Source organism: Urocitellus parryii, chromosome 7 (genome assembly GCF_045843805.1).
Source record: "Urocitellus parryii isolate mUroPar1 chromosome 7, mUroPar1.hap1, whole genome shotgun sequence".
NCBI lineage: Eukaryota > Metazoa > Chordata > Mammalia > Rodentia > Sciuridae > Urocitellus > Urocitellus parryii.
The window spans coordinates 17,393,778-17,408,324 of NC_135537.1; the positions used below are offsets into that span (position 1 = coordinate 17,393,778).

At 50.9% G+C, this 14,547-nt stretch overlaps 1 protein-coding gene and 1 long non-coding RNA gene across 3 annotated transcripts in view; one reads left to right on the top strand and one right to left on the bottom strand.

Annotated features, from left to right (window-relative positions):
- Zhx2 (zinc fingers and homeoboxes 2) overlaps nucleotides 1–14,547 on the bottom strand; it is a 160,988-nt gene that overhangs the window by 121,991 nt on the left and 24,450 nt on the right. The window lies entirely within an intron of this gene.
- On the top strand, nucleotides 6,504–12,482 carry LOC113195232 (uncharacterized). Its single transcript, XR_003302375.2, has 3 exons — nucleotides 6,504–6,532; nucleotides 7,109–7,398; nucleotides 7,644–12,482. It is a non-coding gene; the product is annotated as an uncharacterized LOC113195232 (long non-coding RNA).

Consider the following 14,547-nt stretch of genomic DNA (forward strand, 5'->3'; position numbering starts at 1 on the left):
AGGCTGAGCATGAGAGAAGTACAGACAGGAACCCAGGTCTCTGCTGGACTCCAGGGTCTCTTCAATCTAGTATTACTCCACTGTGTCATTAGGGCAAATGAGGGGTACAGGGTATGTTAAACACAGCAGAACTGTCATAACTGACTGCTAGATGAATGAACGGATGGCCCAGGCCAGGCCTCTGGTTCTGGGGGGCCCGGGACAGCTGTGGTGAGCAGGAGGGAGGTGGTGCAGGAAGAGCAGGCCCGAAAGAGCTCAGGTTCTTGGCTTAGGACCTGAAACCCTATCTATTTAGTTTTGTTTATTTGAGACTTTTAAGATGTATTTTTATTATAACAAAGAACGTGTACAGAAAAGCACATAACACTTCAACATAGAAATTGCTTTAAACTGTTTATGATTTTTTTTTTTGCTTTCATTTTCTTTCCAAAATTCATCAGAGTGTTGTAACTCGGCACTTACTGCAGAGTATGAAGCCAGCCTGATATAGGACAGTGGAATATTAGGGGATGAACAGTTGGCAGACTTGGGGCCTAAGCCCCACCTCAGACCGAGGGAAGGCAGTTTGCCCTCTCTGACCTCAGATGGAGCCAATGTTCTGGATTCTGTGAGGCTCTGAATGATGGGGACAGTGGAAAGAAACTGCTCAGACGTGTGCCAATGACATTGATAGAGTCACTTACTAGCTCAAGCCGGAAGCAAATTGTTGCTGTGGCTACATGAGAAGGATGTATTCTACAAGAACCAGGCGGCAGAATCTGCCACAGCTCACTCCAGGTAACAGAAGCGAAATGGGCCGTGTCACCTGAGAACTCGTAATGGAAGTCCCAGTGTGCTGGGTGATGGTAATGGAGGCGGGGCCTTTGGAGGAGAGAGCCCGTGAGAAGAGCAAAGAGAGTGAAGCTCTGTCTCCCTCCCATGTAGGGATGCAAATCAAGAGGCAAACCTGACCACACCTTAACCTTGGACTTGATCAGGCTCCGAACCTCGAGCAGTATGTCTGCTCTGTGTGCCCCACTGGTCTGTACTATTCTGTTAGGGCACCAAGCTGACCAAGACAAGCTGTTGTTGAGAAGGACACTTACAGGTCCTGGGCTCTGAGCCCTCCTTGGCAGGTGACTACCCAGTTCAGGAGAGGGACGTGACTTACCCAGGACGTGATCTAGACTACTAAGCCATGCCCTGCAGGTTTCTCCTTCAGCCTTTGTACAGGGCTACTCACAGGGGACCTAAATATAAGTATCTAAACTTCAGAGAGCCCCTCTGAACAAGGATGGGGACAGGGTGCCGTACAGTGGACATGAGCTTTTCTCTCTCAGCCTGGGAAACAACCTGAACTACAACTCACTATGTGCCAGAATGTGCTGATGGTGGGGCCCAAAGAGGACCAAGCCCTGGCCATGAGGAAACCCTGGCCTAGCTGGGCCAGACTATGAGCCAGATATAAAGTTAGGTGACAAGTACCATGGCAGTGAGGTACAGGAGGCCCTGGGGTCACAGGGGAGACCGTGTTGGCCTGAGGATGCAGCAGAGACAGCATGATGGCAGGTGTGGCAGATGGAATAGTGCCCTCTGCCTTACAAATGTCCCAGTCCTAGTCCCCAGGACCGGTGAATAAGTTCCTTTACAGAAGGGACTCCGCAGATGCGATTAGGTGAAAGCTCTCGAGGTGGGGGGATTATCCTGGCTTATCCAGTGGCCTCAGCATGATCACAGAGGTCCTTATAAGTGAAAGAATGAGGCAGGGGAGTCAACATTGGACCAATTAGGCTTGAGTAAGGCGCAAGTGGCCACTTCTGGCTTTGGAAAGGGAAGGAGCTATCAGTCAAGGAAAACGAGGCGCCTCTCAAAGACGGAAAAATCAAGAAAACGGATCGTCTCCTAGAGCCTGCAGAAGGAACCACCCAGCCCACATCCTGACTTGAGCTCAGCAAGACCCAATGCAGATTTCTAAACTATAGAACTAGCAGGTAACAAAGCTGCGTTATTTCACATCCCCAGGGGTGGGGTCCTTGGCCCCAGGAAACCCATGCAAGAGAGCCAGACGGAAATGGGTGATGTGGAGAAGCACTGGTGCCAATACCCTCTTTGAGCCCTGAAAAACAAGAGCTGGGGGATAGGCAATCTCTACAACCCTTCCCAGTTCTGATGGAAGATGGGGAGAAGTCACTGTCCCGTAAGAGTTGACAGAAAACAGCATATTCCAGAACATGTCTGGTGGGACTTAAGTACTCAGGGCTGTTGAGGAGAGTTAGAAAAGGGAGCAAATCATTGTTTGCCTGATAATGCAGTGTTGGCCTCTGGCACCCAGAGTCCATGGGAACTGACCAATTTTTCCTTTCCGAGGAAAGGAAACCTGGTGTTGAGAAAGAGCAGGTCTCCTAAGAGTGGTCAAGCCTGGCCTCCTGGTGCCAGATCTGACCTGGGACTGGGTGATGAGATGCACCTTGCCCTCAGGGAGCTCAGGTCTCGGGACTTAGAACAATTGCTGTGGTCTCCATGCATCTTTCCAAAGTTCATGTGCTAGGAACTGAATTCCTGAACCCATATGCTAAAAGCATTTGGGAGGTAACTGCCATTAATGAGGTCATGAGGAAGGGGCCCTATGATGGCATTAGTGGCCTTAAAAGAAGAGAGAGACTTGAGTTAGCAGCTTGCTCTGTCTCATGCCCACAGCCGTGTTATGAGGCAGCCAGAAGACCCTCACCAGGGACCTTAGGCTTCCATGCCCTTGGACTTCCAGTGTCAGATCATGAGCTACACAAACCTATAGTCTGTATAAATTACCCAGTCTGTGAGATTCAGTTGTAGTAATGGCCAATGGACTAGGAGAACTGGTAAATAAACAGCCTAATCTCTGTTGGTCTTAGTGCTGGGGAGGAAAGGAAACCTGGTGTGGAGAAAGAGCAGGTCTCCGAAGGGTGGTCAAGCCTGGCCTCCCGTTGCCAGATCTGACCTGGGACTGGGTGATGAGATGCACCAGACAGGAAAGAAAATGGGAAAAGGCTGAAAAAATGCTGAGTTAAACAAAGCTGAACAGAATTATATATGGAGGAATCCTGAGCGTTTGTGCGTATGAATTGATTCGTGTGCTTATTTGACACAGTGTTTTATTAAACCAGACGGTATTCTAGGGAGCTAGTGAACAAAACAGACAAGGTTCCTACAGCGTGGAACATCATTACTGTGGGAAAAGCAGGTAATACAAGAGTCAATAGCTAAATACAGGACCCGGATGCAAAAGCCCTCTGGAGGGCAGAGCACTTTGAAGGGATAGAGGTGGCAACGGTGGCTTTAACAGCTTGGTGAGACCATTCAAAGGTGTTCATATCTGGGCAGAGACTAAAGTGCAGGGTGCACCAGTGTGTGACATTTTCCAAACTGAGGTGACAACGGAACCCCCTTCGTCACAGAGATTCTTACAGAACTCTGATCGCACTTTGAGAAGTGCCGGGAAGGAGAGAGTTGAAGTGGGAAGCTGGCCTCTTCGCACCCCAACAAGACCTGGGTTCTCATTTAGGATGGAGACTGTGACGCTCACAAATGCAAAGTGAGGTTTTTTCATGCAGGAACCCACCGCTCCAAATGGACAGCAGGAAATGGGGACGCTGGGGAGTCTCTGCTCAAGTTCAGGATGGGTAGGCCACAGGGCTTGCTCTCCTTGGCTGGCCTGGACTCACCCTGAGGCTATGGGGATCATGAAACTGAAGACTAGGTTGCACCCCGGGTTAGACGAGATGGTCTCTGAGGGCATGAGCAGAGGCTGGCTTTTTTGCAGGTCTGAGAGAGCAGAGTGTGAGGACAGGGCTCCTTCTCCTTGGACACTGTGTCATACAAAACGTTTATTTCTCAAGTGCATCCGAGACACGAGGATCAAGCTCCACGTTTCTGAGCATCTTTATCCATGTCCTTCTTTGGTCTTGGGTGAGGAAAACCAGCTACATTCAAACGCCAGGAACAAGACCGGCACCCCAATGGGGCACAGCCTGTATCCATGCAACAGAGGGTAGCTAATGCTCTCCCTCAGGAATCCACGGGGGACTTCACAGAAAACGTACCACCTGTCCCTTCAATGTCCTTTCCTGTCTAGAGGAGGCTGTCTGGACTTTGTCACAGCTCAAATTGGATGAGGCACATTATGTATTCAAGTCCTGCCGCAGCAAGCCTTCCAGCCCGCCCTCCCGAGCACCGCCTGCCTGGCTCCGGAAACGCCTGTGTGCGAGCAGCCTGCTCAGATGCCAGGCTTGGTGTCTGCCGGAGCACCTCGCCGAGAGCCTGGCCGGGCCTCACCTGGCAGGTGGTGACGCCACTCATGTTCCACGTGGCCTAGGCTAGCAGCTGATGCAGAGACAGATGGGAACAGTCTGTTCCCAGAGCTGCCACGTTCCCAGGAGGGAAGGGTTGAAGCACCAGGTCCTCTCCTGGCCCCTCATCACTGTCTTGCCACTGGTCACAGTCATCTTCTTAGCTCCGTTCAGTACCACTTCCTCTGGGAAGCTGTCTCCCCTGGGGCAAATCCTGCCATTTGGGGTCCTGCAGGCATGTCGGGCCTCTTTGTATGGACACCTGAGATGGCTTCCAACCCCAGGTCTGCCCCCGACGAGTCCTTGAACAAATCCTGTTGCCTTTCTCGACCTCAGTTACTGAAGGATACAAGCTGAGAAGGTGCTCTTTAAGGCCCTCTGGCGGTCCCCTCCCCCAAACAAGAGCCACAGTCATGGCAGCCTAGTGCAGGTCTGGGCCTAGAAAGAAGCCTTTTTACTTGCGGGGCTTTCATTTACTTAGCACTAACATGATGGAGTGAGCTAACTGGTTTCTAAAGGCATGGGATCCATTTTTTTTTTTTTTTTAAAGCAAGTGTACAACTTGTTTGTTTGGCATTTCTGCTCTGGCCTCTCAAACACCCTCCTCCAGGGAGCTCCTTGAAGCACGGTTTTAGGACCCTTGGTTGTAAGACCAATGGTCCCTCCAAGGCTGACACTGTCAGGTTCCACTGTGCACTGGCACACACCTCACCACTGCAGCTGTGGGCCCCTGGGATTTCTTTCTGTGTGGCGCTGGGGATGGAACCCAGGGCCTCTGGAGCACACTAGGCAAGCACTCTTCCACTGAGCTACACCCCAGCCCGGGATCTTCTTTTGAGGGATGTCCAAACGATAATGAAAATTTGCCTGCTCCTCCCTATTTTTTTTAAATGTTTGATTCCCAGTGCTGCTCCAGTGGACGTAAGAAATGAGAATTCTGAGGGCCGGAAAGGAAGAGGGAGTGCTTTGACCTACTTCCAAATCCTTGCCAAGCAAAAGAACCACAGCTGAAACAAAAGGACATAAGCAACTGTCAGCCACTCTGCCTGAGCCCAGAGGAGGAGGCAGAGTCAGCCAGGGAGGCTGTCCCAGCTCTTGGAAGCCCCCCAGTTCCTCTGTCCCGTCACATGGCCCAGTCAAACTCTCGTTTCTACCCAGACAGGGCCAGGCAGCAAATCAGGGAAGCTGGCGGCTGGTTCCCAGGAGCACCAGCAGGGTCCAGGACACAGTCAAGGACCTGTGGTCTCAACTGAAGCAGCTGCCCCTCCTCCAGACCTCAGAGTGGCCGGGTCATCTCCCTCCCATCTCCGTTACCCAGGTGTGGGCGGCTGGGTGGTTTCTACAGCCAGACCTGCGCACTCCTTCTTTCTTTATTTTCTAAAACCTTCTGCATTCAGAAGCAAAACACACAGAGGGTTTGGAGGAGAAAGTGTCCCTGCTTCCCCTGTGTCACAGAGACACAAAAACACACGAAGAAACTATGGCAGAAGGCTGTGGGGACAGGCCTTTGTGGGCACCTGGCTGTAGGTTTTGATGTGGAAACCAGAGTGGCTGACTTTTCCGAACCAGAGAGAAACCTCTCATGCTCCTTGGAGCTGATTTCTATTATTATTATTATTATTATTATTATTATTCAGGCTCCAGAGCGTCTCTGAAGCCATCTCTTTTTATTTTACTTTTATAGTTGTAGATGGACAGCATGCCTTTATTTTATTTGTTTATTTTTATGTGGTGCTGAGGATGGACCCCAGGGCCTCACGCGTGCTAGGCAAGCGCTCTGTCACTGAGCCACAGCCGGCCCCGAAGCCATCTCAGGAGCTGGGTTTCCTTGGCTTTCCTTCCATGCTTGTGCAGCTTATAAAAATGCATTGACTCAGTAGCCACTCTGCTACTCCCAAGGCGCCCCCTCCCCAGCCCCACGGCCTGGCGACAGTTCCCCTTGTCTATCCCACGTCAAGGGCCAGCATCTCCCTCCCCCCACTCCCCGCCTCCTTGTCCTGCTCAGTCCCCTTGAATTTAACTGTCAACCCTCCAGTGACAGACACAGCAAGTTGGAAGGGGAGGGAGGCGGGTGCTATTTATAATTCGGCGGCGTTCGCCCTCAGAACACGGCCATTTATTCCAGGCCGCCTGCCAGAGGCCCGCATTCCCTTGGCTCTATATATGGGCTTCTCCACAGGCCCATGTGCCACATCCTCGCTCCAAGGGGCCTCAGGCGAATCAGGAAGGTAAGGCCAGCCCTGCTCCTCCAGAGCCCGCCCCAGCCTGGACTCCTCTGCAGGGTTCTCCCAGAGGCAGAGGAGCCAGGGACCCTGGGGGACCCACCTGACAGGGCTTGGACAGCAGCCGGCTTTCCCCCCAGGGCTCGAAGAAGAATGGCGAGGGAAAAAATGTATTCTTGCTCTAAAACATTAGATCACCCCTTCTTTTTGCCAAGTGGTTTTCAATTGTTTTCCCCTGCCATGTGACGGAGGTCCATGGCAGCCTTGCCAGCCCCTGGGGGCCCCGAAAGCTGGATTTATGGACGCCCTGTCCTTCCATAGGCAGATGGGAGGGGAAGCCAGGGAGGGTGGGCAGGCCAGCTGAGGCAAGGGAGCAGAGCTTTTGCCAAGCAGGCGCTTCCTACAGGCTCTGGGCTTTGATTAGCATGCAAGGGCACAGGGAGGAAGGTGTCTGGCCTCCCGGGGGCACTTGGATGTGAACACCCTTCACTGCCTTCTGGAAGACAAGCCCGAAGGCAGGGGAAGACCTGTACTGCCAAGTGCTCGCTCCAAGATCACCTCCTCTCCTACCTCTCTATGCAGGTGCCTGTGGGGCCAGGCTGGGACCACAGATGGGCCAGAGTCTCTGTGGAGCAGGACCCCTGGAAACCCTCCTCCCATTTCATGTGGACAATTTTAGTTTGGTTTCTGGAAAACTTCCTTCAACAGTTGTCTGCAGTGGGCACAGGTGGGTCCTGGCATGGCTGCTCAGATTTCAGACGAACCCTCTTTATTAAGGTCTCTGGTCATCTTTTCTCCTCTTTTCAAATCAAGTTCAAGTCCTTCCTCTGAAAAGCTTTCTGTGGCCATCTGGATATCTATTCCTCAGGATGGTGAGCATCTAGTGTTATGAATACTAAGAATAACAGTTTGGATAGATGCAGCGCTCACTCTGTGCCAACCGCTTAGCATACAGCACGCCACACACCCTCATAATGGGCCTGCAAGATGAGTGTTAGTTTTCAGGAGAGGAAACAGAGGTGCAGAGAGGTCAGGCCACATGGTCAAGGTCACCTGGCAGAGTCAGGAGCAGGTCCCAAGTGCATCCAGCTTCTCATGACCAACCTCTCTGTTGCAGGTGCTGATTCCTGTCATTCACATCTATGGTCTTTGTTAGATGTGTGCAGTCACTGTATCTTCTTGAGTGCTGGCCTCCTGTCTGTCCAGAGGGCCCTTGAGCTCTTGCAGGTGGAGACCATGTCTTAAATGTCTTGCCTCTTCCTTCTCTCCCCCCTGAGCATCGAGAACCAACTAGATCCATAAAAAATCTTCCCCGTGGCGGTGGTCCTCTGTCCCTGTGCGCTTTCTACCTGTCATGGCTCGTCACTGACGCCTGCCTCTAGCCTTCGCAGCCTGGGACCCTCCCTGAGCAGCCACAGTCCCACATCAGCCCTACAGTTTCTCCTTTGCTTATGATAGATATGGGGCTGGCACTTTATAGCAGGGAAAGCAGCAGCAGCAGCAGGAGCTGATCAATTCCTAAGCAACGAAGATCCTGTTTTCATGCAAACGTCCTCAGCATTAAAACAAAAACAAATTCCTCACAGGGCGCGTCCTGGATGCCAAGTCTCTTCACAAGACACATTTTTAAAGCAAAGTTTTGCGCCTGCGCGAGTCACAAGCAGGAACTGGAAGGGAGCTGCCTGCCAAGTGCTGTCTCCAGGTGCTCTCCTTCCAACCTCACGGGCACCGAACCGCTAGCCACAGTGGCTTCCCGATCTGACGATCTGACGGATGAGGAAACAGGCAGAGAGGACTGGGAGAGTGTGTCCAGTGTCCATCAGCTGGCAAATGGCAGCAAGGTGATCTGGCCAGGTCTGACTGGACTGTTTCTGACACAGACACTGGTGTGACTATATTCATGAGAGACCAGGGGCAGACTGGGACCATTTCAGATGACTGCAGGCAAAACCTTTTTATTTAAAAGAAGGACGGTGCATGATATCGAGTCTCTCCTTACTACATACCTAGTCCTGGGTGTGAATCTGGATGAACCACGAGAACTAACTCTATGCTGGTTAGCATATGATGCCCACAGAAAGACTCAGGAGGGACAGTCCCTGACTCCAGGGGCTCTGAACATGGTGCTGAATTCCCCGCCTCAGAGGCCAACAGCAAATAACAAGAGGGTTACGAGGTGAGGCAGGACATTTAAGGAGAATGGCAACAAGCGTCCTGAGCTCCGCAGAGGTGAGGCCACGGAGTGCTAAGTGAACTGGGAAGGCTTCCTGGAGGAGGCAGATGCTCCAATTCCACAGGAGGGTCTCTAACAGACATCCCTGGCTTGATGCCAGGGGAGCTGGAGCCCACCAACACCAGTACCACCAGGTCATCACCAGGGTCACTGGGCCTGCCTGGTGGTTATAGGAAAGAGTCCAGAGGTTATCTAGCCTCCAGTCGGCTCTGGTGGCTTTGTCTTTGAGGATCATGGGTATCCAGAGGCAGTGCACGTGGATGAATTAGATGTCACATGGTTCATGTCTGGCAAAAAGTCAGGAATGCCAGGACGGTGGCATGCTTGTGCTGTGGGATCCCCTGGTGCCACTCTCTTCTTCTGATTCCTCATCCCAGACTCAAGGTCCGAGTGCAGTTCAAACTTCCTTCCCGGGGTCTCTGAACGCTCTCTGTAGTCCCTTCCCACCCCAGGAGTGGGACCCTGCCTTCTCCACGTGTCCAGCAGTGCACTGGGCCTGGAGCTGGAGACACCAGGGACAGGACAGCTGGCTGCAGCCTCCTAGAGCAGCCTGACAAGCTCCCCAAATGCATCTCTCATGGCACCATTAGCACCCAGGCAAAAAGGCCTGGAACTGGGAAGGGGGGATTAGTGGGCAAATGTGGCAGAGGAAGAGGGCCAGAGAAGGGGATTGGTGGAGGCCAAGAGAGACAAGAATCTGCTAAGCAGAGTGGAAAGAGCGGGACTTGGTGTGCAGACGGCCTGGGCCGGAACCCCACACTGTCAGTGTCTCGGGGACTGCGGGTACTCCCCAGGATCCATGCTCACCTCTTCCCCGCAGACTTGCAGTGGACTACATTGCCCAGCCTTCCTTCCTATGAGGCGTGGCCATATGCCTACCTCCTGGCCAGTGGAAAGAGAGCAGAAGTGTCATGGGGTAATTCCAGGCCTGGCCCATAAAAATCTCCCACTTGTGGTTCCTGCACTTACCCCACCTGGCAGCTGAATGGAGAGAAAACCCAGGACTAGAGGTAGACAGATTGCCAAGACGGAAGGGGCCGGGTCCCTGACGCACCCCGTGGAAGACTGCATGCTAAACACACACCCTGAATCGTGCAAACAAGAGACCAACTCCTCGTGTGCGGAGCCATTTATATGTGGGTTGTTACAGCTGTGGCCCCATGTGACTGATAGAGTCTCTGACTAGCCATGCCGTGTTGGACCAGTCCCTTAGCCTCCCTAGGCTCTGGCTTTCTCATTTGTAAAGTGAGAATTTTAAAAGCATTCCTGAGAATGACTGAGCTCAGACTTCAAAAGCTCCTACAACCAGGCATGGTGACTTTTGTGAGTCTTAGGTACTTCTGCCTTCGTGGGCCCCTTCCTCCAGACATATATAAATAATATGTAATTTTAATTCAATTAATTCAAAATAAATAAATGGAAGTTAGGTTTTATGACTGCACGGATACAAATAGGAACATAAAATCAGGCCGGATCCACAATTGTGTCTATTCCTCTTTAGCATTTTTACACTGCATTTTATCATCGTTATTCCTATATTCCTTTTTCTTTCTGATTTTCAAAGAAATAAAAATTAAAAATTTTCTGGGCCCCTGAAAGAATCGTGGGCCACAGGCACCGTGCTGTTGTACCTCTTGCACACGAAGAATGGTAACTATACCGATCACAGTGGAACCAAGGACAGGGGGCTGAGAGGTGAAGTAGTAACCCAGGCGAGGAAGGCTCCTTTGCCCTGTTGCATCTCCAGCTGGAGAGGTTCATGGAGATAGAGTGGCATGCTCAGAAAGGGTGGGGACATCCAACCCTCAGTGCCTTATGTCCAGCACAGGCTGGAACACTTGTCTTACTCCAGCACTCTCAACTTCCCCCGACTTACCATGAAGTAGGGAGTCTTTTTTTTATCCCCATTTTACGATTGAAAACAAAACAGAGAGAAAAGAAAGAAACGGATGCTAAGGACAAGTGGCTAAGCTGAGAACTGAAACGACGTCTGGGGTGCCCAGTCGAATGCTCACTCCACCACCTGGCCTTCCATCTATCAGGAGCTGTGTCGTAAAACTGATAAATGGCAGTGCCTATGGGGGGTGTCAGACACCCCAACACCTCCTTTCAAGAATACTGAAGAACCTGCTTACGGCTGAAATCAAACACATCATGCCAGCTTAAACTTGTGCTTTCTCATTCTCCTCCCAAATGTATTCCTTAGAAGGTCTAATTATAGTGACTTCTATTTTCTTGTAAATAATCACATCTGTCATAACTGATTTAACTGATCCAAGGCTCCAAGTTGGCAGTCTTGGCGGCCTGAGCCAATGTGTCAATTATGCCAAGAAGGCTGTGAGCAAAAGTTGCATGAAATGGGAGAGAGAGGGAAAAAAAAATTAGTCACAGTCATATAGATGGTGGGGACCAATATGTGCTTTTTCACAACAGTAATATCAATACAAACTCTTAAACGTGGCCAAGGCATGTCAATCCCTTAGCAATCCAACTTAGAGGAATAGATGCAGCCAGCCAGTTCTCAGAGAATAAAAACAATCTTTTGAGTGGAGAGCCAAGCCCAGGAAGTCTAAGTATATACCCCTGAGAATTTGCTGTGGATCCTTATGCTTGTTTCTCAGGAAGAAGGATGGGATGAAGGGCTTCCAGGTTTCATGCCTCTGGGGCTCTTTGGGGCTACCTTCTGAGTGTAGCTGTCATGCAGCAGAGAGTACTAGTTAGGTCTGGACTTGAGTTCTAGTCTTCTCTCCCCTCCTAACTTACCAGTACTCTAGCTTGGCTAAGCAAACCAGCCTTCCGAATTTATCTCTGCTTCTTCATATATAAGCAGAGAGACAAGAGTGCCTACCTCCCAGAATCTGTGTGGGATGGAGTGGTGCGACGACTGTATGTGACAGCCTGTTGGAAAGAACAAGCTCTAGCCGTTGTCACCATTAACATATCAGCATATACCAAATCCCGTTTTCAATCCATGGAACTGGCTTCTTCCTCTGCTCAAACCACTCTAGAAAGTCAACTTGCTATTTGAGCCTGAGAATCCCCGTGTCTGATGAGAAGCCGCCAAGAGTATTTTTATTCTCTGCATAGCATAGGGAAACGAAAAGCCCAGCACCTGCAGGAAATGGACACTTGCTCTGAGTGACCCAAACCTGGCTGCTGGTGTAGCCTGCCTTGGTTCTGGCCAATCTGCATGAGCAGGGGGGCTGAGATGACCGACTCTGAGGCCAGCCTGACTGGGCTTTGAATCAGGCTCAGCTACTTATTTACGGTGGGTTCTTGGGCAAGTTATCTCATCTATAGAATGAGGGCAATGATAGTACCTACTTCTTAGGGTGATGGTAAAGAATAAATGCATTACACAGGATAGCTTACAACAGGGGCCTGGCCCAAGGGAGGCCATCAGTATGTACTGGAACTTACTACTACTGCAGTGCCGGTCGTCCTAAAGGCCAGTGGCTTCCTCCCCTCATCCAGAGTTCATCAATGCCATGCTTAACACTTTAGCCCCTCTAGAATTTTATGCACCATGCTCCTTGCTAGGCTGGAAGATGTGTGGCCAATAGAGGAGTTCTGAAATGAGAGGGCAGTGCTAAGAGCCCGTGATTGATACCTGAATCTTCCAGAGAGGCTCAGATTCACTTCCTTCAAAGGAAATTCATTTCTAGAGCAGATATGTGAGTAAAGGGTTCTGAACCAAGAGTCAGGGACCCAGTCTTTGCCCAGTGCTTTTCTGGGTCTTAATTTTCTCAGTTGTGAAATAAAAATGAGAGTTCTGGCTATGAATCTCAGCTTATTTATGTATTAAAAAAGAGATAATAAGAACAACAACTGTCACGGATTGGGATGAGGCATGAACCAATTAATGAATCACTGTGGTGTGGACCAGGTCCTGGCCATAGTCTGTGTGTGGACAGCTTCAGTGTCCCCCAGAACTCAGGGCCCATTCTGTGGCCTCCACTGGTTTCCTTTGCACCTCTCAGGCACATTCTTGCCACAGGGACTTTGTCTCTCTGCCTGGAATATTCTTTCCCCAAACAGCACCATGGGTCCCTCCCTCCTTCCCCTCAACTATTACTTTTTTTCTCCATAACGACTGTCACTTTTAGCAGAGTTTATGATTTCCCTAGTTAGTGTGAGTATTGCTTATTGTTTTTCTCTTCCTAGACCAAAAATGTAAGTTTCATGAGAGAAGGAATCTCGATTTTGTTTCCCTAGGAGCTTAGGAACAGCACTTGGAACAGAATTGGTGATGAATAAATATTTTATGATTCCCTGGACGAGTGAAGGGGGAGCACTGGGTTCACGAGGCAGGTGTTCAATAACTTCCTGGCAGCTTTCCTAACTGGGAGAAGGGGATTCTCACTCCTCATGCGTCTTCCTCCCATGAGGAAGCATCTTCACCCAGACACCCTGGACTGACGGCCACGCCCTTGCTGCTCTCCCAGGGGATGTGGCCAGTATCAGCCCTCGCCCCACCCAGTGATGATCGCTGGGACATCTCTTGACCGGGTGAAGTCAGGCTCCTGCAAACATCACAGATGCAGGGTCCTTCTCTGTCCCACATCGCCCTGCCTCGTCAGAGAATGGCAGTAACCTGGTATAAGAGTGTGCTTTGCAGACCTGGGGTCCCCACTCTTGCAAGAGTGGAGAGAGGCCAGGAGGGTTAGCTGATGGCTCAGCCAGTGCACTGAATCGTGCTCTTTAGTCGGCTTCCTCCAGAAATGACGAGGATGCTGTGAACTCCAGTTGTCCCACTCCCGGGTCGGTCTCAGTGGTTCCTAACCTGCTCTAGCAGCAGGGTTGTGTCTTTTCTCACACTAAAACCCCACCAAACATTCCCAATTTTGCCAGGTGACACTTTAGGTATCCTGATTCTAGACTGACTCCCATCCTGGCCACTCTCCTCTGACAGAGCACGGTGTAGCCGCTTCCCTTAATCCTCACACTTCAGGCTACATGCAATTCCAGTGGGGTTTGTGACCCCAGGAGAGAGGGGGCTGTCACTGGCCTGCTCACTCTGGACCCTACTCTGCTATCGATGCTGTTAAAAGAGGCTCTTCCTGCAGCTGCGGCACAGACTCCCCTTTGCGGATCTGTGATACCCCCCAGGCCGGCGTCCTGCTCACCTGGCTGGATGCTGTTCTCTGAGTTGCTAGGTTGGGTCCATCCCTCCTGCACGCTGAGATCTTTCAGAAGGCTGTCTCTCATGCACCATGTCCACTACGGCTTCCTGGCTCATGTCATCTCTGACCACAATGACTGACTGTCACCGCTTATTGAATGTTTACAAGGTCTCAGACAGGGGGTCAAGCCCTGCATGCATTGCAACATCTAGTCCCCAAAACAAGCCAGTGAGGCATTTTACAAATGAGGAAACTGGGGTTTCAGTGGCAAAGGGCCTTTATGTGTTACTGTAGCTCATAACAGCAGTGTGAAGTCCGAAGGCCGCACATAGGATGCTCTAGAGCTGACTCTGAGGTCTTCATTTAGGCCACAAATAAGAATGTGAACAGAGTGGCAGTTTAACCCAGAGACACCAGGCTCACTGCCAGGAGCTCAGTGCAGGGGACCTCACCAGGATCCACCGTACGGTACCCACGGGTGTGACCATTTAATCCCCAATGTTATCAAGTGATGTCATGCAGCATTCTGCCATCATGTTCCCAAGAAGCCCAGACAACCTTCTCAGACACCTTGATGGAGACCAGAAGTGCCCAATTTGTGCTTTTTTGTCCCCTCAGCAACTCAAAACTCATTTTTAAAAAACAAAGTTAATCTGGCTCCACCT